This window comes from Halichoerus grypus, chromosome 4 (genome assembly GCF_964656455.1).
Source record: "Halichoerus grypus chromosome 4, mHalGry1.hap1.1, whole genome shotgun sequence".
Classification (NCBI taxonomy): domain Eukaryota; kingdom Metazoa; phylum Chordata; class Mammalia; order Carnivora; family Phocidae; genus Halichoerus; species Halichoerus grypus.
In genome coordinates, this window is record NC_135715.1 from 114,338,959 (window position 1) to 114,360,765 (window position 21,807).

The following is a 21,807-nucleotide window of genomic DNA, read 5'->3' on the forward strand; positions in this document are numbered from 1 at the left end:
AGGTGGCGACTAGACACTAGGCTGGTTATAAAGCCAGTGCAACTGGAAATGTGATTTCTAGTTATGTATTTTCAGCAGATTTGTGACAAGATGATTTGGATGCCTTGTGGATTAGGAGATTTCAATTAAGTCTTAATTTTATATCAGGGATTCTTAATTGAAGTCTCTGGTACCTAGATAGACTTAATGGGGTCTGTGAACTTACTGATTTTTTCTTTTAACCACAGTTTTATATATATGTCTCCTGATTACTCCCCTCATTATCAGATTATTAATGAAGTAAATGACCTAGAGGAGGTTAAGAATTACATTTTAGTAGATAATACAGATTACTTTTCTCATTATTAATCCTCATTGCATTTGAATCACAAAGTTCTAGGTTTCCTGAGAATTCTAAGGCATTTAAAAAGCTTTAGACTGAGTTTATACTGTTTTGAAATGCAGACTGTTTACATGGAAACATGTCCCTGAGGAATGTAAATGTATTGAATATAAGAAAAATTCTTTATTTTAAGCACAAAATTAATATTTAGATATTGTTTGCTTGTATTACAGTCGATTTGTGTTTAGAAACAGTGGCATAGGGGCGCCTGAGTGGCTCAGTCGTTTAAGCATCTGCCTTCGGCTCAGGTCATGATCCCAGGGTCCTGGGATCGAGCCCCACATTGGGCTCCCTGCTCAGTGGGAAGCCTGCTTCTCCCTCTCCCACTCCCCCTGTTTGTGTTCCCTCTCTCGCTGTGTCTCTCTCTGTCAAATAAATAAAATATTAAAAAAAAAAAAAAAAGAAACAGTGGCATAATTAAGATTTGCCTGACTTGTTATTTGCTGTTAGGAAGCACAGGAAGGTACTCGTTCTGTAGAGTGGTAAAGCAGTACAGAATGATTATTGGAGATGTGCTCAGCCATTTGAGCATATCTTGAGGTAGCTAGTGTCTCTGGAGATTGGAAAAGCAAAACCCCAAAACATCCACCTTGTTTTATGTTTTTGAAAATACCCACCTCTTCGTTATAACGGTATTGTTTATGCTTATTTGTAAAAAATTCAGAATACACCAAAAAAGTATAAAGAAGAAAATACAGATTGCTTGCAATCCTACCATTCTGAGATATCCATGGTTGACCTTTGGGTGGATGTACTTTCTTCCATGCTTTTCCCCCTCCGTACTTGTATATTTATAGGTACATATATATAGGGGTGTGTGTGTGTGTGAGTGAGAGAGAGAGAGAGAAAGAGAGAAAGATTTGCTTTTTAACCTGTACCTTTCAGATTGAAAAACCTGTGGAAAGACTGACCCAGCCAGAGTCATCTTGGCAATTACTGGATTAGCCCTAGTCACTGTAGCCTGAGAGGTGGCTGGTATAAGAGAACGGCAGTTTGCATTTTAATCATTGGTGTAAAGGGAGTTTGGAAGGAAGGAATAGTGATTCCCCAAAACAAGAGGATTTAAAGCATAAATACAATTGTTTAAAAAATGCTGGTGGGATAGACATTGATTTTAATTTATTGATGCTATAACTAGGTTGTATTCCATTATACATATTTAGGGTAATTTAATCAGTTCCCTTTTGATGAATATTGGTTGTTATGCAGCCAAAGTTTTCAGTTCTTTTTCTTTTTTTTCTTTTTTTTTTTTTTTTAATATTTTTTTATTTATTTGACAGAGAGAGAGAACACAAGCAGGGGGAGTGGGAGAGGGAGAAGCAGGCTTCCCGCCGAGCAGGGAGCCTGAGGTGGGGCTCGATCCCAGGACCCTGGGATCATGACCTGAGCCGAAGGCAGACGCTTAACGACTGAGCCACCCAGGCGCCCCTTCAGTTCTTAATAAAAAAATGCTTCAGTTTTTTTAATTGAAGTTAAGGTGTTTTGCCTTCTCTCTTAGGTTATTAACCTTGTTTTCTTGTAGAACTTTTATAATTTGTTCTAGTTCACATGGCTCTGTAGATCCATTTTTTTTTCATCTAAATGGATGTCCAGTTGTCCAAACATCATTTTCTCAAAAATCTTTTCTTCCTGGTTTGAGATGCCACTTTCATCGTCTTTGAAATTTCTTAGGCATTTGGATTTTTTAATTTCCTATTTTGTTTCATTGTGCAGAAGATTTACTGTTTTAATCATTTCATTGTTTTATCATTATATATTTATAAATTTTAAAAGTTTATGGTGAGGCTAGTTACTTCTCCGATTCCTATTGCTCTCCTTTTTCAGAGTTTTCCTTCTGTTGTTGCTTGTTTATTTTTCCAAATGAACTTTATAATTTTGTCTAACTCAAGGGAAAAAATATTGGAGTTTTTATTGGCATTTACCATACATTTATAAATTAACTTATAGGGAATTGACATCTTTGTGATGTTGACTTCTTATCCAAGAACATGGTTTGTCTTTTCATATGTTGAAGTCTACTTATATTTATTTTTCAGGAGCATTTTTCTTCCATTTGCTTTGCTTTTGGTTAAGCTTGTTTTGGTTAAACTTATTTCTAGGTATTTTACCTACTTGGTTAATATTGTAAATGTCACTTTTTTTCCATTATACTTTATAACTTGTTATAGTTTGTATTTTAAAAACGATTTTTATATGTTAACTTTATATCCTGTGACTTTAAGTTACCTGATTGTACTTGTTTTTGCATTGATTCTCTTGGGTTATTATACAGATACCATATCATTTGGTTATAGAGGTAGTTTACTTTTGCTTTTCCAAGTAGAATGCTTCTAATTGCTTTCCCTTATTTAAAATTTCTGTTGGAGATTACGTCCATTCTGTGTTGAATAGTGAAGATAATAGGCATCTTTGTTTTGTTTCTTACTTTGGTGTGACTGCCTGTAGTGTTTCTCCATTAAATAAGATATAGATTAGCATAGACTGGATTATAGATGTAGAAGACAAAATGGGGGGGGCACCTGGGTGGCTCAATTGGTTGAGCATTTGACTCTTGATTTCAGCCCAGGTCATGATCTCTGACCTGTGTCAGGCTCCATGCTGGGTGTGGAGCCTGCTTTAGATTCTCTCTCTCGCTCTGTGCGCACCCACCCCCCCCACACACATGTGCTTTTTCCCGCCATCTCTCTCTCTCTCAAAATAAATAAATAAATGAAAATTAAAGAAAGAAAACACAGTAGGCATTTACAGTAGAATATAATAAATATATATGTGATTAATAAAAATATATGTAAAATCTCCAGTGTTTCTATAATGAATGAGTCTTGAATATTTTTAAATGCCTTCTTGGAATTTATGGAAATTTTCCCTTCAGATCTGTTCATTATTGATGAATTATAATACCATATCATCCCAGCATTTGTGGAATGAACCCCATTTAGTAATGAAATATTATTATTTTTTTCTTTTTTTTTTTAAAGATTTTATTTATTTGACAGAGACACAGCGAGAGAAGGAACACAAGCAGGGAGAGTGGGAGAGGGAGAAGCAGGCTTCCCGCTGAGCAGGAAGCCCAATGCGGGGCTCGATCCCAGGACCCTGGGATCATGACCCGAGCCGAAGGCAGACACTCAATGACTGAGCCACCCAGGCGCCCCGAAATATTATTCTTTTTAAAAATGTTTTTAGTCTTACTACATTATTTGTAAAAAGACTTAACAGGCTTTGGCCTCTCATTGGCCCAAGGTGGCCACTCCATATCTAAATTTATATCTATTTAAGCAGCCAACTCTGGATGACAGTAGTGGTTCACTCTCATTTCTAACTTTCCTGGAGATGGAATATGATTGGCCTAATTCAGATAAGGTATCTAGCCTGATTCAGTTGACTGTCTTTGGGGTAAGGTGAGATGATTTACCAATTTGGTGGACGGCAACACACCCCTGGGGAGAGAATGGTAGTTGAGAGAGTGGACATCGGTGGGAGTGAGACTGATCCCTCAAAAGGTGTCTAATTGTAATTTTGTATTTTGCCAATACCACGTTTATAGTCATAGTTAGCAAAGTTCCAGGTTTTACTGAACAGAGTAAGATTTCTTAAGTTGTATTCTATTACTGGATCACCACTGGCTTTCTTACCTACTCTACAGGACATATTTTCAGTGGTTACTTGGCGTTAAGCAAGATCTTAAAGGGCCCTCTGAGTCACCTTCCACTGCCACTGCTCACCCCACCCCAAGGGGGAAGCTCTTATTTTTAGTATAGGCATACAGTTGCATATATCCAATTCTGACATTTATTCCAGTGTATGGGTTTTTGTTTTCTGCACACAAAGCAATTCTCTGACACCAGGGGAATGTTCTACAATTCAACTCAATTCTTTTTTTTTTTTTTTTGAAGATTTTATTTATTTATTTGACAGAGCGCAAACGGAGGGAGAGGGAGAAGCAGGCTCCCCTCTGAGCAGGGAGCCAGATACGGGGCTCGATCCCAGGACCCTGGGACCATGACCCGAGCCGAAGGCAGACACTTAACCGACTGAGCCACCCAGGTGCCCCAATTCAACTCAATTCTGACACTATCTGGAGATAGCATCAGATCCCACAAGATAAGGGCTCAATTCTATAAGACTGCTCCCCTCCCCCACCTTCAGATGCCAGTCACAAGTTCAGGTTGTCACCTGTGCATCTGACCAGCTGGTTATAGATTGGAGTATCCAATTACCACCTCCTTGGGTTCAATTAATTTGCTAATAAACTGGCTCACAGAACTCAGAGACACATTTTACTTGATGGTTACTGGTTTATTATAAAAGGATAAAACTCAGGAACAGTCAGGTAAAAGGAAATGCATAGGACAGGGTAAGGGAAATGGGCACGGAGTGTCCATACTCTCTCGAAGCATGCCCCTCTCCCAGCACCTCCATGTATCCATCAGCCTGTAAGCTCTCCGAACCCAGTCCTTTCAGGATTTTTTATGGAGGCTTCATTACATAGGTGTGATTGATTAGATCATTAGCCATTGGTGATTGATCTGCAATCTGTAGCCCTTCTCCTCTCCCCAGAGATTAGGGGGTGGGACTGAAAGTTCCAACCCTCTAAATCACACGATTGGTTCTCCTGGCAACCAGCCTCCATCCTTAGGTGCTTTCCAAAAGTGACATCATAACATAAACTCAGATGTGTTTGAAAGGGATTTGTTAGGAATATCAAGACACACTTACCACTTAGGAAATTCCAAGAGTTTTAGGAGCTCTGTGCCAAGAATGGAGACAAAGACTGAGTATATATTTCTTGTTATCGTAGTATTACATGGAGCTTCAAAAGTTAGAATTTATATACTTATCTAGAGTGACATTATTTGGTTTAGCCAGAAGTTTATATTTGAAAGATATCTTTCTAAAATAGATTTATTGGGGCACCTGGGTGGCTCAGTCGGTTGAGTGTCTGCCTTCAGCTCAGATCATGATCTCAGGGTCCTGGGATCAAGTCCCGAGTCAGGCTCTCTGCTCAGCTAGGGGTCTGCTTCTCCCTCTCCCTCTGTGCCTGGGTGTGCGTGCTCTCTCTCTTAGATAAATAAATAAAATTAAAAAAATAAAATAAAATAGATTTATTGAGGTATACTGTTGAATAAACTGCATGTGCTTGTACAATTTGTTGATGTTTGTATGTATACACCTGTAAAAATGTTATTACTATAGTCAAGATTAATGAACGTATCTGTCACCTCCAAAAGTTGTTTCCTCATGCTCCTTTATAAGCCCCCTGTGCTTCTGCAGGCAAACACTGATCTGCTGTCACTGTACATTAGTGGTTTGCATTTTCTAGGCTTCTTATATAAATGGGGTCATAAAGCATATATCCTTCTTTGGTTTCTTTCACTCAGCATAATTGTTTGAGATTCATACATATTATACCATGTATCAATAATTCATGTCTGTTTATTGCTGAGAATAGTCCATTTTATGGATATACCAGTTTATCCACTCATCCGTTGCTTGGTTTTTGGCTATTACAAATCAAGCTGCTATGAACATTTTTGTACATCTGTTTTCATTTGTTTTGGGTAAATACCTGGGGATGAAATGGCTTGATTGTATGGTGGGTATATTAAAACTGTTTAACTTTTCTAAAAAGCTGTTAAACTATTTTCCAGAGTGATTATACCATAAAGATACCTTTTGTGAGATGCATAGTTGAGAATCTTGCTACTCAAAGTTCGGTCTGTGGATATGGCATTACCTGGGAGTTCGTTAAGATTGCTGAATTTCAAGTCCTGTCCTACACCTCTTGAATCAAGAATGTGCATTTTAAAAAGATCGCTAGGTGGTTCAAATGCACGTTAGAATTTGGGGAGCCCTGGTTTAGAGCAGTAGTCCTCAACCTTCCCCCCCCTTTCTCTAACACCTGAGGGTTTTGATACATTTCTATGAAATTCTCAAATGGGTCTGGGAGATGCTGGATGATTTTAAAAGTCTGATAGATTATATTGATAAATGCAGAGTATTCTGCCCCACCCCCACCCCAATGATTGCTTCCATTATACTGATTTTTACTTATGGCAGTAAAGTGTTCGTCTGTTGCCCATTTCAAATTTGGTAGTTTCCAGAAGAATTGCTTCCCAAGCATTTTTCAAGTATAGAGCTGGCACAGTTTTTTTTTGTGGGTGAGAGATACTCATTTTCTTTTTGTGTAATTTCTTGGATGAGTGAATCCATTTGCTAGCTTTTTTATTTATTTATTTATTTTTTTTAAAGATTTTATTTATTTATTTGAGACAGAGAGAGAAAGCACATGAGAAGGGGGAGGGTCAGAGGGAGAAGCAGGCTCCCTGCCGAGCAGGGAGCCCGATGCGGGACTCGATCCAGGGACTCCAGGATCATGACCTGAGCTGAAGGCAGTCGCTTAACCAACTGAGCCACCCAGGCGCCCCTATTTTTTTAAATGTTCTTATTTTTACTTTGCATAACCAGTGATCTAATTCTTGGTTGTCACATATAGGTGTCTTAAAATTTTCCATAAGAGTTCTCTCTCAGTATTTAATATATGCAAAATAATGTCAGAAGTGACTTTGTTAATCAGTAGATAAGCTAACTGAATATCAAATAATATCTTTTAAAGCCATGTGTCAATGATTTATTTTGCATACTGTTTTGAATTTTCTCTGCTACTCATTTCTGTTGTTGCTTGGATATTTAAGAGCAAGCCAGCCACTGATGTTACTGTCACCTTCTTAAACTTAGTGTTGATGTTGAAGGCCATGGTCTTAATCAGCATTAGGAAATTCTCAATTTAAAACAAGGTTTCAGAAAACCAACAATTAGATAATAAAAGATTAAACATTTGTTACTTTATGAAGTGGAACTAATTAGTGTTATATAACTTATAATTGAGTTGTTTTCCATAAGTTGATTTGTAAGTCAGGTATTTTAGAATTATAATGGGTATGATAAAATGTTTCTATACAGTAAGATTGCCTTCACTTTTACATTTCTGCTTAAGATACCAGTTACTCCAGCCATTAAAGTCCTCTCACTCCCTTTTCTTTTTCATATCCCTACAGGCAGTTAAGATAGAGAAGCTGTGGGTGATTCAGTTCTTATTCATTGAAAATTTAACACAGCTGTTTTTCAGAAGAGAAAAATCTTTACTGTGTTACTAAATTCTAAAAGGAATTTATTGCATATGGGCACTTATCTGTTTAGTTGATAAATGTCTTTAAATTTAGTTTTATAGAAAAAAGCAGAACCTTAGTAATGTGACTTTATTGATTTTTTTTTTAAAGCTAAAGCTGATGTATTTCTTTGGGAGGCAAAATTAATGAAATACATACAATGTTACTTACAAAGGCAGTATTTAGAATATTAGAGGAATGGATGGGTAGCATGGTGAGAGCAGATATCCCTGTCTTCCTAATTTTGAGAGAGAAGCATTTCACTTAAGTATGATGTGATTTTTGGTTTGGGTAGATCCCCTTTATCAGATTGAAGAAACTCCTTTCTGTATTTTTAGTTTTCTGAGAATTTTTAGAAAGGATGTTGGGTTTTGTAAATGTTTTTTCTGTGTATAGAAATGATCATGGCATTTAAAAAAATTAATATGGTGAATTATATTGATTTTGAAACCAATGTTACATTCCTGGGATAAACCCCATTTGGTTATGTTTTATTCTTTTAACGTGTTGTTGGATTCTGTTTGCTAAATTTTTATTTAGGAAGATTGTATCTATGTTCACAAGGGATATTTGTAGTTTTCTTCTTCTGTAATGTCTTTTTCTGGTTTTGGTATCAGAGTAATACTGGCTTCATAGAATGAGTTGGGAAGTATTCCTTCCACTTCAGTATTACGGAAAAATTTGTGTAGAGTTTGTTGTATTATTTCCCCCTCGGATATTTTGTAGAATTCACCAATGAAGCCATCTGTCCCTAGAGTTTTGTATGAAGGATTTTTGACTGTAGTTCGGTTTCTGTATTAGAGGGTCATTCATGTTATCTATTTCTTCCTGAGTGAGCTTTGGTGAAAGTTTGTTTCTTTCAAGGAATTTGTCCTTTTCACTTAAATGACAAGCTTATTGATAGGAGGTTCATAATACTCTCTAAGATGATGTCTCCTCTCTTGTTCCTGACATTGGTCATTTGTGTCTTCCCACTTTTTTCCTCATCAGTCTGGCTAGGAGCTTATCAATTCTATTGATTTTGTTAAAGAATTAATGTTTGGTTTCATTGATTTTTTTTTTTCTCTGTTGATTTTGTTTCAGTTTCATTGATTTCCACTTTGATCTTGATCATTTCCTTTCTTCTGCTTACTTGGATTTAATTTGCTCTTTTTCTAGCTTATTAGGGTAGAATGTAAGGTCATTGATTTGAGACCTTTATTTTAATATAGGTATTGAGTGCAATACATTCCTTCATAAGTGCTGTTTTAGCAGTATTTTGCAACTTTTTGTTTAAACTTTCATTCACTTTAAGATACTTTCTAGTTTCTCTTTTGATTTCTTCTTTGACCCTGGGGTTATTTAGAAATGTGTTACTTAGTTTCTAATTATTTAGTGGTTTCACAGATATCTTTCTGTTACGAATTTCTTTTTTTTTTTCCTGTTATAAGTTTCTAACTTCATTCCATTGTTGTCTAAGAACATATGGTTTGAATTTTTGTAAACTTTTTTTGAAATTGTAATACGCTTTTCAGAATATGTTCTGTCTTGGTAAATGATTCCTGTGAACATGGAAAAAAGGTGTGTGCTGCCTTTGTTGGGTGGAGCATTCTGTAAAAGTCAGGTTAAGTTAGCTGGTAGTGTTACAGTTTGCAGTATCTTTGCTGATTTTCTGTCTAGTCGTTCTATCTATTATTGAGAATATGGTATTAAAACCTCTGTAACTGTGGGTTTGTCTATTTACCCTTGAAGGTTTGTTTCATGTTTTTATTGGGTGCATAAATGAGTAGGGTTGTTATGTCATTTTGACCGATTCATCTCTTTAAGCATAATGAAATAATTTTTTTTAACGTTTATTATTTTTAGTCATCTCTACACCCAAACTCATGACCCTGACTTAGATCAAGAGCTGTATGCTCTTCCAACTAAGTCAGCCAGGTGCCCCAATGAAATAAACTTCTTAATCCCTGGTGATATTCTTTGTTCTGAAATCTGTGTTGCATGCTAATATGGTCATACAAAGTCTCTCTGACTAGTGTTAGCATTGTATATCTTTTTTTTTTTTTTTTTTTTTACTTATAACCTATTTATATCTTTGTATTCAAAGTGTGTTTCTTCAGGGGCGCCTGGGTGGCTCAGTCGTTAAGTGTCTGCCTTAGGCTCAGGTCATGGTCCTGGGGTCCTGGGATCAAGCCCCACATCAGGCTCCTTGCTTGGCGGGAACCATGCTCCTCCCTCTCCCACTCCCACCTGCTTGTGTTCCCTCTCTCGCTATGTCTCTCTCTGTTAAAGTAAATAAAATCTTTAAAAAACAAAGTGTGTTTCTTCATATTCAAGCTGCTTTTCAAAGGCAGCTTATAATAGGGTCTTAACTTGTTTTTATCTAGTCTCACAATCTCTGTCTTAATAGGGTGTTGACATCATTTACATTTAACATGATTTTCTAATGAAGATTTTACACTTTTAGAACAGTTTTGGGTTCACAGCAAAATTGAGGGGAACGTACAGAGATTTCCCATATATTCCCTGTCCTCACACATGCATAGCCTCCCCCATCATCAGCATTCCCCACCAGAGTGTTAAAATTCATGAACCTATATTGACAAATCATAATCACCCAAAGTCCATAGTTTACATTAGCATTCTGTGGATTTGAACAAATGTATGACATGTTATCTATCATTATGGTATGTATGATACACAGAGTGTTTTCAATGCCCTAAAAATCGTCTGTGCTCCACCTCTTTATCACTACCCCCCAACCCTCCATAGCTACTGATTTTTTTACTGTCTCCATTGTTTTGTATTTTCCAAAACATCATTTAGTTGGAATCATACAGTATGTAGCCTTTGAGATTGGCTTCTTTCACTTAGTAGTATGCATTTAAGGTTCCTCCATGTCTTTTCATGGCTTGATAGCTCATTTCTTTTTAGCATCGCATAATATATTCTGTTGTCTGGATGTGCCACTGTTTATCCATTCACCAACTTAAGGACATCTTAATTCTTTTAAGTTTTGATAATTATGAATAAAGCTGCTGTAAATATCCATAGGCAGATTTCTGTGTGGTCACAGATTTTCAGTTCCTTTGCATAAGTATCAAGGACACAATCGTTGGAGTATATGGTAAGAGAATGTTTAATTTGGTGAGAAACTGCCAAACTGTCTTCTAAAGTGACTGTACCATTTTGCATTACCAGCAGTAGTGAATGAGAATTCCTGTTGCTCTACATCCTCGCCAACATTTAATGTTGTCAGTGTTCTGAATTTTGGCCATTTTAATAGATGTGCAGTGGTATCTCCTTTTAATTTGCTTTTCCCTCATGATATACGACGTGAAGCATTTTTTATGTTTATGTGCCATGTGTATATCTTTCTTGGTGAAGTATCTGTTAAGGCTTGGCCCAATTTTTAAATCAGATTGCTTCTTGTTGTTGAGTTTTAAGAGTTCTTTGCATAGTTTGGATAACAGTCCTTTATCAGATTTTTTTCCTCAGTCTGTGGCTTATCTTTTCTTTTTTTTTTTTGACATTGAGTGGTTTTTACCCACAGAACAGAAGTTTTTAATTTTGTTGAAGTCTAATTTATCAATTTCTTTCATGGCCAGTGCCTTTGGTGTTGTATTTATTTATTTATTTATTTATTATTTTTATTTTTAAGATTTTATTTATTTATTTGACAGAGAGAGACAGCTAGAGAGGGAACACAAGCAGGGGGAGTGGGAGAGGGAGAAGCAGGCTTCCCGCCGAGCAGGGAGCTGGATGCGGGGCTTGATCCCAGGATCCTGGGATCATGACCTGAGCTGAAGGCAGACGCTTAACGACTGAGCCACCCAGGCGCCCCCTGGTGTTGTATTTAAAAAGTCATTGCCATACCCAAGGTCATCTAGATTTTCTTCTATGTTGCCTTATAGGAATCTTGGCATTTTACATTTAGGTCTGTGATCCCTTTTGTATTAATTTTTGTGAAGGTGTAAGATCTGTGTTTGGATTTATTATTTTGCATGTGGATGTCCAGTTTTTCCAGCACCATTTGTTGAAGACTTAAAAAAAAAAAAGATTGATTTTAGAGAGAAGGGGGGGTGGGGGGAGGGCAGGGGGAGAGACCTAAGCAGACTCTGTGCTGAGTGCAGAGCCCAAGACGGACTCAGTTGGACTATCCTGAGATCATGACCTGAGCCGAAACCAAGAGTCAGATGCTTAACTGACTATGCCACCCAGGCGCCCCTTGTTGAAAACTTTTTACTGAGTTTTCTTATCCATGAACATAAAATATCTATTTATGTAGTTCTTCTCTGATTTCGTTTGTCAGAATTTTGTGGTTTTCCCTCATAGATATTGTACAGACGTGTTAGATTTACACCTGAGTATTTCATTTTGGGAGATGTTTAGGTAAACAATATTGTGTTTTTAGTTTCAAATTCTACTTGTTTGTTGTTGGTATATAGGAAAGTGGTTTACTTTTGTATATTAATCTTGAATCCTGCAGCCCTGTTATAATCACTTACTAGTTTGAGGAGTATTTTGTCATTTCCTTCATATTTTCTACATAGATGATCATAATATCTGTAAAGACAGTTTTATGTCTTAATTCCCTATCTGTATACCTTTCATTTCCTTTTCTTGTCTTATTTCACTAGCTAGAACTTCCAGTATGATGTTGAAACAAAGTGATGAGGGGACATTCTTGCTTTGTAACTTAGTGGGAAAGCTTCAAGTTTCCCACCATTAACTATGATGTTAGCTATAGAATTTTTGTAGATAGTCTTTGTCTAATTGAGGAAGTTCCCCTGTATTCCTAGTTCACTGAGATTTAATATGATTTTTGATATGGTTAGGTTTCACTCTGTCATCTTATCATTTCCCCTTCCTCCCTTCTTTCCTTCCTGTCTTTTTTAGTAGGTTCTGTGCCCAATGTGCAGCTTGAACTTAACAACCCCTAAATCAAGAGTTGCATGCTCTCCCGACTGAGGAAGCCAGGCGCCCCTAAAAAGTATTGAACACTTAATGGATTTGTGTGTCATCTTTGTGCAGGGGCCATGCTAATCTTCTCTGTATTATTCCAATTTTAGTATATGTGCTGCCAAAGCAAGCACTATTTTCTGTTTCTTCTGTTGGTTTTCTTTCTCTCTTACTCTGCCTTCTTTGGAATTATTTTTTTATTCCATTTTATCTGTTTTTGGCTTATTTGCTGTAACTTTTTTTTTTTAATTATTGTTTTATTTTAAGTGATTGATAGGGGACATGGTCATCAAAGAGGTCTGACTTACTTCCCAGATAACGTCTGGAAACATTTTTGATTTTCATACTGCGAGGGCTGGGGGTGTTACCATCATCTCATAGGTAGAAGTCAGGGATGGTGCTAAACATCTTCCAGTGCACAGACCTCCCACAAAAAGGCTAACCTTGCCCAGAATGTCAGTAGTGCCAAGGTTAATAAATTCTGATTAGGGGTTTATAATATGCAGATCTTCCTTGACTTACAATGAGCTTATGTCCCACTAAAGTCATTGCAAGTTGAATATGTCATAAGTCAAAATGTCTTTAATGTACCTAACCTACTGAACATCATGGCTTAGCCTAACCTACTTTTAAACGTACTCAGAACACTTATATTAGCCTCGAGTTGGGCGAAGTCATCTAGCAAAAAGTCTTTTACAGTAAAGTTTTGAATATTTCATGTAATTTATTGAGTACTATGCTGAAAATGAACAACAAAATGGTTGTATGGGTACAGAATGGTTGTAAACGTATGGGTTGTTTACCCTCATGATTATGTGGTGGCCTGCGAGCTGCAGCTCACTGCTACTGCTCAGCATCACAAGAGGGCATTGTACCACATGTTGCCAGCCCAGGAAAAGATGAAGATTCAAATTTTGAAGTATGGTTTCTACTGAGTGCGTATCATTTTCAAACCATTGTAAAGTGAAAAAATCGTAGGTTGGATCGTCATAACTTAGGGACTAGCTGTATGTCTTTAGTTTATCACAGTCTGTCTTTAAGTGATACCACTTATGTACAGTGTAAGAACCTTATGATAGTGTATTTCCATTTATCCTTGCCTGGACCTTATGGTATTGTTTCCATATATTTTACACTTGTAACAAACCCTGTAACACTTTATTATTTTTATTTAAATAGCCAATTCTTTTTCAAATACTTTTAAATGATAAGAGAAAGATGGAGGTAGTTATCTTCATAATGATTATTACTCCTTCTTATCAGTTTGTTTTATATCCGGACTTCCATCAGGTATCATTTTCCTTCTTTCCAAAGGATTTTTGTTAACATTTCTTGTAGTGTGGGTTTGCTGGTGATTAATACTTGAGCTTTTGCATGTCTAAAAATGTTATTTCCCCAATTTTTTGTGTGGTGAAGCACATAACAAATTTATCCTTTTAATAATTTATAAACGTAAATTACAGTATTAACTATTTGGGCATTATTGTATAACAGATCGCTAATGTCACTTTTGTTTTTGAAAATATTTTTGTTGGATATAGAATTCTAGCTTGACAGTTTTTTCTTCCAGTATTTGAACAGTGGTGCTCCAGTCTTCTCAGTTGCATTATTATTTTTTTTTTTTAAGATTTATTTATTTGAGAGAGAGTGCATACGAGTGGGGACGGGGGGGGCAGGGTAGAGGGAGAAGCAGACTCGATCCCGATATGGGGCTCCATCCTAGGTCCCCAAGATCATGACGTGACTGAAGGCAGATGCTTAACAGGTTGAGCCATCCAGGCACTCCCACTTGCATTGTTTCTGATGAGAAATTCAGTGTCATCCTTTGTTCCTCTGTGTGTAGCATGTCTTTTTTTCCAGCCTAGTTGGTGGAAACAGGTGCTCTTCTTGGCCCTGACAGGCACTTTTCCTTCTAATTCTGTGCGATAGTTCTTTCTCCAATGCTACGTAGTTTATTCACAGACTTGTGCTGAGCATTGCAGAGAACTCTCTGTAGATCTCCTGGGCTCTCTCTGTAATGCCTTCCTTTTTGGTACTCTGTCTCTGAACTTTAGGTGCCTTCATCTTCTTAGACTCTTGTTTCTGTCTCTTCAACTCATGAAGTCTTTTAAGCTCTGTCTTAGTTCACTTTCATCCTCCACAGCATAGGGACTTTTCCAGGATAGTAAGCTGAGGCAATTGTAGGACTGTTTGTTTTTTGTTTTGGTTTGTTTTAAAGATTTTATTTATTTATTTGACAGAGACACAACGAGAGAGGGAACACAAGCAGGGGGAGTGGGAGAGGGAGAGGCAGGCCCACTGCTGAGCAGGGAGCCCGATGTGGGCCTCAATCCCAGGATCCTGGGATCATGACCTGAGCCGAAGGCAGACGCTTAACGACTGAGCCACCCAGATGCCCCTGTTTTGTTTTACTTCTTTTAAGTATCATTGTCCTTCATTGCCTATTGTCCGGTGTCTGGAAAGCCATTGTTTCAACTCTCATCAGATTTTTTTTTTTTTTTGCTTCTGGTAGAAGGGTGAATTCATTTCCTGTTACTTCACCTTTTTTTTTTGCAATTTATTTTAAAGTTTTATTTATTTGAGAGAGAGAGTGTGCATGTGCACAAGTAGGGGGAGTAGCAGAGGGAGAGGGCGAGGGAGAAGCAGGCTCCTCGCTGAGCAGGGAGCTTGATGCAGGGCTCAATCCCAGGACCCTGGGATCATGACCTGAGCCAAAGGCCAGACACTTACCCGGCTGAGCCACCCAGGCGCCCCTGCAATTTTTTTTTGGTAATAAAATTCATGTAATACAATTCACCATATTAAAGTGTGCAGTTCAATGGCCTTTACTATATTTAGTGTTGTACATCATAACTATCTTGTTCCAGAACACTTCCATCACCCTAAAAAGAAATCCCATACCCATTAGTCACTTTCCATCCTATGACCCCTACCACTCCCCAACAACCACTAATACACTTTCTTTCTCTGTGGGTTTACCTATATCTGGACATTTCCTGTAAATGGAGTCATACAATATGTGGCCTTTTGTATCTGATGACTTTCACATTGTATAATGTTTTAAAGGTTCATGCATTTTGTAGTATTTCATTCTTTTTTATGGCTGAATAATGTTCCACTGTGTGTATGTCATCTTTGTTGGAGTGGAAGTCAGCTGCTGAATCCTTTTAACTATTTTTTCTCCCATGTAGTCCATATTTGGCCTCTCCAGGCGATTCTAATACGCTGCTGGGACTGAGAATGAGATTTAGAAAGTTAGTACTAGAAGAGAAGTAGCATTAGAATAGGATAAGGATTTATCTAGAGTCTTTTTTTATTTTGTCTTCCTCCATCTCTTCTTTCTTTAGGTTATGGAAGGAATACCAGATCAGTAGTTTTAAAGATTGATACTGGTTGCTTTTTGTAATATGTACTATTTGAGGAAATTGTAGAAAATGTAGAGGAGAAAATAGAGACCACCTATAATTTCACTAGTTAATACTTTGGCACATTTTTTACCAGCTTTTTTTTTTTAATTCTACGTTTATTCATGCTATCATCTTAACATTCTGTTTACCTTACTATATTTGGGATTAACTTAAGTATGTGATTTTGTTTCCTGCTTTTTCTACTTAATGCATAAATATTTTCAGATGTCATTATTTTTCAAGAAGTCTTACATGGCGGTGTATTTAAAGCTTAGAAACATCTTATCAAACTGTTTTCCAGATTATACCAATTTACACTTTAACACATTCACTAGCACTCATTCTTGAAAGTGTCTGTTTTACTCATCACAATTTCACCAGCATTGTAAATATTGTCTTGCCGGCATGTTTTGCTTAAATTAACTTTTTGTTTCATCATGTTATTTTTCCTTCTTCTTCTTCTTTTTTTTTTTAAGTAGGCTCCATGCCCAGTATGGGGCTTGAATTCATGACCCTGAGATCAAGAGTGGCATGTTCTATCAACTGAGCCAGCCAGGCGCCCCTTTTCTTCATTTTAAAACTCAACTTTATGGAAGTGTAATTTACATACAGTATAAAGCATTTATTTTACGTGTGGTTCTTTGTTTTAATAAACAAATGTACCTGTATGACCACCATTCCAAACAATAAGAACATTTTCATTGCCCACAAAAGTCCCCTTTAACCCGTTTGCAGTCATATCCTCTACCCCCATTTCAGTCAGCTAATGATCTGATTCTGATCACTATATATTAGTTTTCTCTGTTTTCACATGTCATATAAAGGGAACCATAACAGTACGTAGCCACTTGCATCTGGTTATTTCTCAGTATACTTTTTTTTGCGGACTTTAAAAATAATTTTTATTATTGAAGTATAGTTGACACACAGTGTTCTATTAGTTTCAGGTGCACAACATAGTGATTCCACAATCCCATACATTACTCAGTATGCAACATGGTAAGTGTAGTCACCAAACAATGTTATTACAATATTATCATATTCCCCACACTGTACTTTTCATCTCTGTGACTTATTTTATAACTGGAAGTTTGTACCTCGAATCCCTTTCACCTAGTTTGCCCATCCCCCAGCTCCCTCCCCTAAAGTGGACTCATTTTTTAAAATTTTTTATTTTATTTAAATTCAGTTAATTAATACATAGTGTATTTTTAGTTTCAGAGGTAGAGTTCAGTGATTCATCCATTGCACACAACACCCAGCGCTTATCACATCTCGTGCCCTCCTTAATGCTCATCACCCAGTTATCCCATCCCCCACCCCTCTCCCCTCCAGCAACCCTGCTTCCTACAGTTAAGAGTCTCTTAAGGTTTATCTCCCTCTCTGATTTCGTCCCATTCAGTTTTTCCCTCCCTTCCCCCATGATCCTCCGTTTCGTTTCCTAAATTCCACATATGAGTGAAATTGTATGATAATGGGCTTTCTGTGATTGACTTATTTCGATTAGCATAATATCTTCTAGTTCCATCCATGTCGTTGCAGATGGTAAGTTTTCAGCTTTTTGATGGCTGAGTAATATTCCAGCGTGTGTGTGTGTGTGTGTGTGTGTGTGTGTGTGTGTGTGTGTACATGTACACACACACATCACATCTTCTTTATCCGTTCATCTGTTGATGGACAGCTGGACTTTCCAGTTTGGCTGTTGTGGACATTGCTGCTATAAACATTGGGGTGCAGGTACCCCTTTGGATCACTATGTTTGTATCTTTTGGGTAAATCCCTAGTAGTGCAATTGCTGGGTTGTGGGGAGCTCTATTTTTAACTTTTTGAGGAACCTCCATACTGTTTTTCTAGAGTGGCTGCAACAGCTTGCATTCCCATCAGCAGTGTAAGAGGGTTCCCCTTTCTCCTCAGTATACTTTTGAGGTATATCATTGTTCTGCATATCATCAGTTTGACCCCTCTTCTTCTTTTTTTTTTTTTAACTGAGTAGTATTCCAATGAATGAATCTATCCACTTTGTCTATTTACCTGTTGATGTACATTTATATTGTTTCCAATTTTTGGCTATTGTAAGTAAAATAACAGTTAACATCCATGTGCAAGTTGTTTGTGGACATGCATTTTACTTCTTGGGTACATATTTAGTAGGATTGCTGGGTCATGTGTTACGCATGTATTTTTTTAAAACTATTTGAGAGAGAGTGCGCACTTGTGAGAGAGCACGCGTGGGGATGGGGCAGAGGGAGAGAGAATCTCAAGCAGACTCCTTGCTGAGCAGGGAGCCCAACTTGGGGCTCCATCTCAAGATCCTGAGATCATGACCTGAGCCAAAATCAAGAGTTGGGTGCTTAACCAACTGACTGAGCCCACCCAGGTGCCCCATAATAAGCATGTATTTACTTTATAAGAAACTGCCCAGTAGTTTTCCAAAGAGGTGATATCATTTGGCACTCCCACCAACAGTTGGTGGTGTCAGTTTCTTAATTTAGTCATTTTGTGAGTGTGTAGTCAAAACTTTCTGTGGGTTTATTTTGCATTTTCCTGATATAGAGTCGTTGAGCATCTTTTCAAGTGCTTATTGGTTATTGTATTTTCTTTTGTGAAGTGTCTGTTTAAATCTTTGACTCATTTTGTTAAAAAAAATTGGGTTGGTTTATTATTATTGAGATATAAGGGTTCTTTATATATTCTGCATAGAAGGGCTCTCACATATGTATTGTGAACATTTTTCTCAGTCTGGCATGTCTTTTCATTTTCTAAAGTATGTGTTTTGAATAGCATAATTTTTGAATTTTCAGGAAGCCTAGTTTATCAGTTCTTTCATTTATAATCTGTGCATTTTGTGTCCTAAGAAATCTTTGCCAAACCCAGGGTCACTAAAATTTTTCTCCTATATTTTCTTATGGATATTTTTATAAGTTTAGGCTTTATTTTTAGGTCTGTGGTCTATTTTGAGTTAGTTTTTATATAAAGAGTGAGGTAAGAGCATAGGCTTATTTTTTCCCAAACTCCTGTTGAGACCATTTGTGGAAAAGTCTATCCTTACCCTCATTTAATTCCCTCATTAATTGGCACCTTTGTCTAAAATTCATTATCTTTATGGTTTCTGTTGCTTTACATGTTCTTATGCTAGTGCCACTGTTGATTAATTTTAGCTTTATGATTTATAATTTAGTTTGTAATCAGATTGTTTATGTCCTTCAAATTTACTTTTTCAAGTTATTTTGGCTATTTTTCTTTGACCTTTCTAAATGAATTTTAGGATCAACTTGTCCATTTCTGTTTTTTAAAAAAAACCCTTATTGGGGTTTTGATTGGAATTTATTAGAAATTTAGATAATTTGGAGGAAAACTTACCCAAGTAAGTGTTTTTTGGAACAGTATTGAGCCTTCCAATCCCTGAACATGTTAATTTCCATTTATGTTGCTATGCAAGTTTCACACATAATTTGTTAAGCCTGTCTCTTAAGTATTTAGTAGTTTTGATGCTGTTGTAAATGACACTGCTTTTTATTTTCATTTTTTAGTTGCCGTCATATGGAAATACAATTGTTTTGTTTGTTTCTTTAAAGATTTTATTTAATATTGACTTGTGACTTTGTTAAATTCACTTTCGTTCTAGGAGCTCTGTTGAGATTCCCTAGCATTTTTTTCCCTACATGAGCATATCATGTACAAATAATTTTGGTCTTCTTTCCCAGTCTTCATGCCTGTATTTGTTTTTCTTCCCTCATTGTACTGACTAGAATCTTAGGTGAAATGTGGGCTAGAAGTGGTAATAGGCTTCCTTGGCTTGAATTTCATCTCAGGAGGAAAGCATTCAGTCTTTGACCATAAGTATGGTGGTTAGATATAGGTTTTCCATGGGTGCCTGCTCTTTATCAGCTTGGGGACATTTCTTTCAGGGTATTTTATGTTATAATGGGTGTTGAAGAAAGGGTTTTAATTGTCAAAATTCCTAAATATTTTTTATCCTGTTCTTAAAATTCCACTATTTTGAATATTGCACCTCTGTGATATGTTTTAATAAGAACAAGAAACTTTTATCTCTTAGAATGTGCCATGAACTACTTACTGTATCATCACAATTCTTTGAAGTATATGTTATCTAATTTTTACACATGAGCTTCAAATCATTATTTTCCAAGGGAACTTAAAATTTCTTTGTTTTCTGTTCTCTTCATTGTGGATATATGAATATTCATTTCTAATAATTAAGGTTTATTTGTTGTTTCTCCTTGTGTACTATTTTGGTTTCTCCCCACATCCTTGTTGATTTTAATTATTTTTAGAGAATGTTAAACCATTAACATGGTTTTAAAATTCAGAACCATACAAAAGAGATAATGCTCAGAGAATTGTCTCTTTCTTTATCCATTCTACTCCATTCATAATACCGTACTTTTTGTAATTCTTAACTGATAAATGATCACGTTTATCGAACTTGCTTGTGTGTTTGAGAAGAAGGAACATTGGGTGTAAAGTTTTGTATGTAGCTATAAGATCTGCCTTACTAAATTAGGTCCGTGCTTAGGTTCATACTTGTTCTTTGTCCACTTGCCTTATGCTGAGAGTGGTGTGTTAAAGTTAGTTAATACTATTAGTGTATCTTTATCAGTCCTTACATATACTGTAGCTTTTGCTTTATAAAAAGGTTGCTGTGTTATTTGATGCATAGATATTCTTAAATATGTATAGGATATCCAAAACTTATAGAGACAGACATTCATGAATGATATGCAGAAACTAAAAGCCTTTATTGTGAATTGTGGTTTTTGGGTCATGCTTAATGCTCTTTGACTTGAACTTTACTTGTCTGATAATTGGGATCTGCTTGTCTTTCTTACTGTCTTCCATTACCTGATAAACTTCCATCTATTCCTTTAATTTTCTTTTTCTGAACCACATTTTTTTTTTTTTTTTGGTGTGTTTCTTGTACACAGCATATAGTTGAGTCTTGGGTTATGAGACAAGTTGAAATAAGTCCGTTGATATTTATTGATATGACTGAATGTATTTGATTTCAGTTCTTTTATAATATTTAATAATTTTTTGTATTGTTAAATTGTCTATGCTTCTTTTTTTGCTCTTTTTAAAAACGATTTATTTATTTTAGAGAGAGCATGTAAGTGGGGGGGAGGAGCAGAGGGAAAAGAAGAGAGAATCCTCAAGCAGACTCCTTGCTGTGAGTGCAGAGCCCAAATGGGGTTCAATCCCAGGACCCCAAGATCATGAGCTCAAATCAAGAGTCGGCCACTTAAACAGCTGAGCCACCCAGGCGCCCCTCTCTTTTTGCTCTTATTTAAAAAGATTGTATTTTGTATTTAAGAAGGTTTGTATTTTTTTTCTTCTCCCATTTTTAGTTGCATTATTTCCACTTTGCGTGCAGATGTTTGTACATTAGTCTTTCATCCTTTTCCCATCTTTGAGAGATTTGTGTGTGTGAAAGTAAAATTTTACTACTAAACTAAAAGTTTACCAGTTATCTCTTGGTTGGATGAAGAGAGAGAGAGAGAGAGAGGGAGTGTGTGTGTGTGTATACACATAAAATTTTACTAGAGTTTATGAGTTATATCTTGGTTGGATGAAGCCAAGGTGAAGATGGACTGTAGTATCCAGTATGTAGCCAGTATTCACTTGTGGCTTTTGAGTACTTGAAATATGGCTAGTCTGAATTTAGATGTTCCATACAGGTAAAATACACACTAGATTTTGTAGACTTGTTACGGGAGAAAAAAATGTAAAGTATCTCCATATATTTTTGTATTGATTGTGTGTTGAAATGATAACATTGTAGATGTGTATATTGACTTAAATAAAACATATTATTAAAACTAATTTAACCTGTTCTTTTTTAAGTGTGCGGCTACTAGAAAATTTAAATATATGGCTCACATGTGTGGCT

General features: G+C 36.5%; 1 protein-coding gene and 1 non-coding gene across 5 annotated transcripts in view; one reads left to right on the top strand and one right to left on the bottom strand.

The window, feature by feature from the left end:
* EPC2 (enhancer of polycomb 2) overlaps positions 1-21,807 on the top strand; it is a 123,903-nt gene that overhangs the window by 16,484 nt on the left and 85,612 nt on the right. The window lies entirely within an intron of this gene.
* Positions 12,520-12,626, bottom strand: LOC118535933 (U6 spliceosomal RNA). The gene has a single exon (XR_004917422.1). It is a non-coding gene; the product is annotated as a U6 spliceosomal RNA (small nuclear RNA).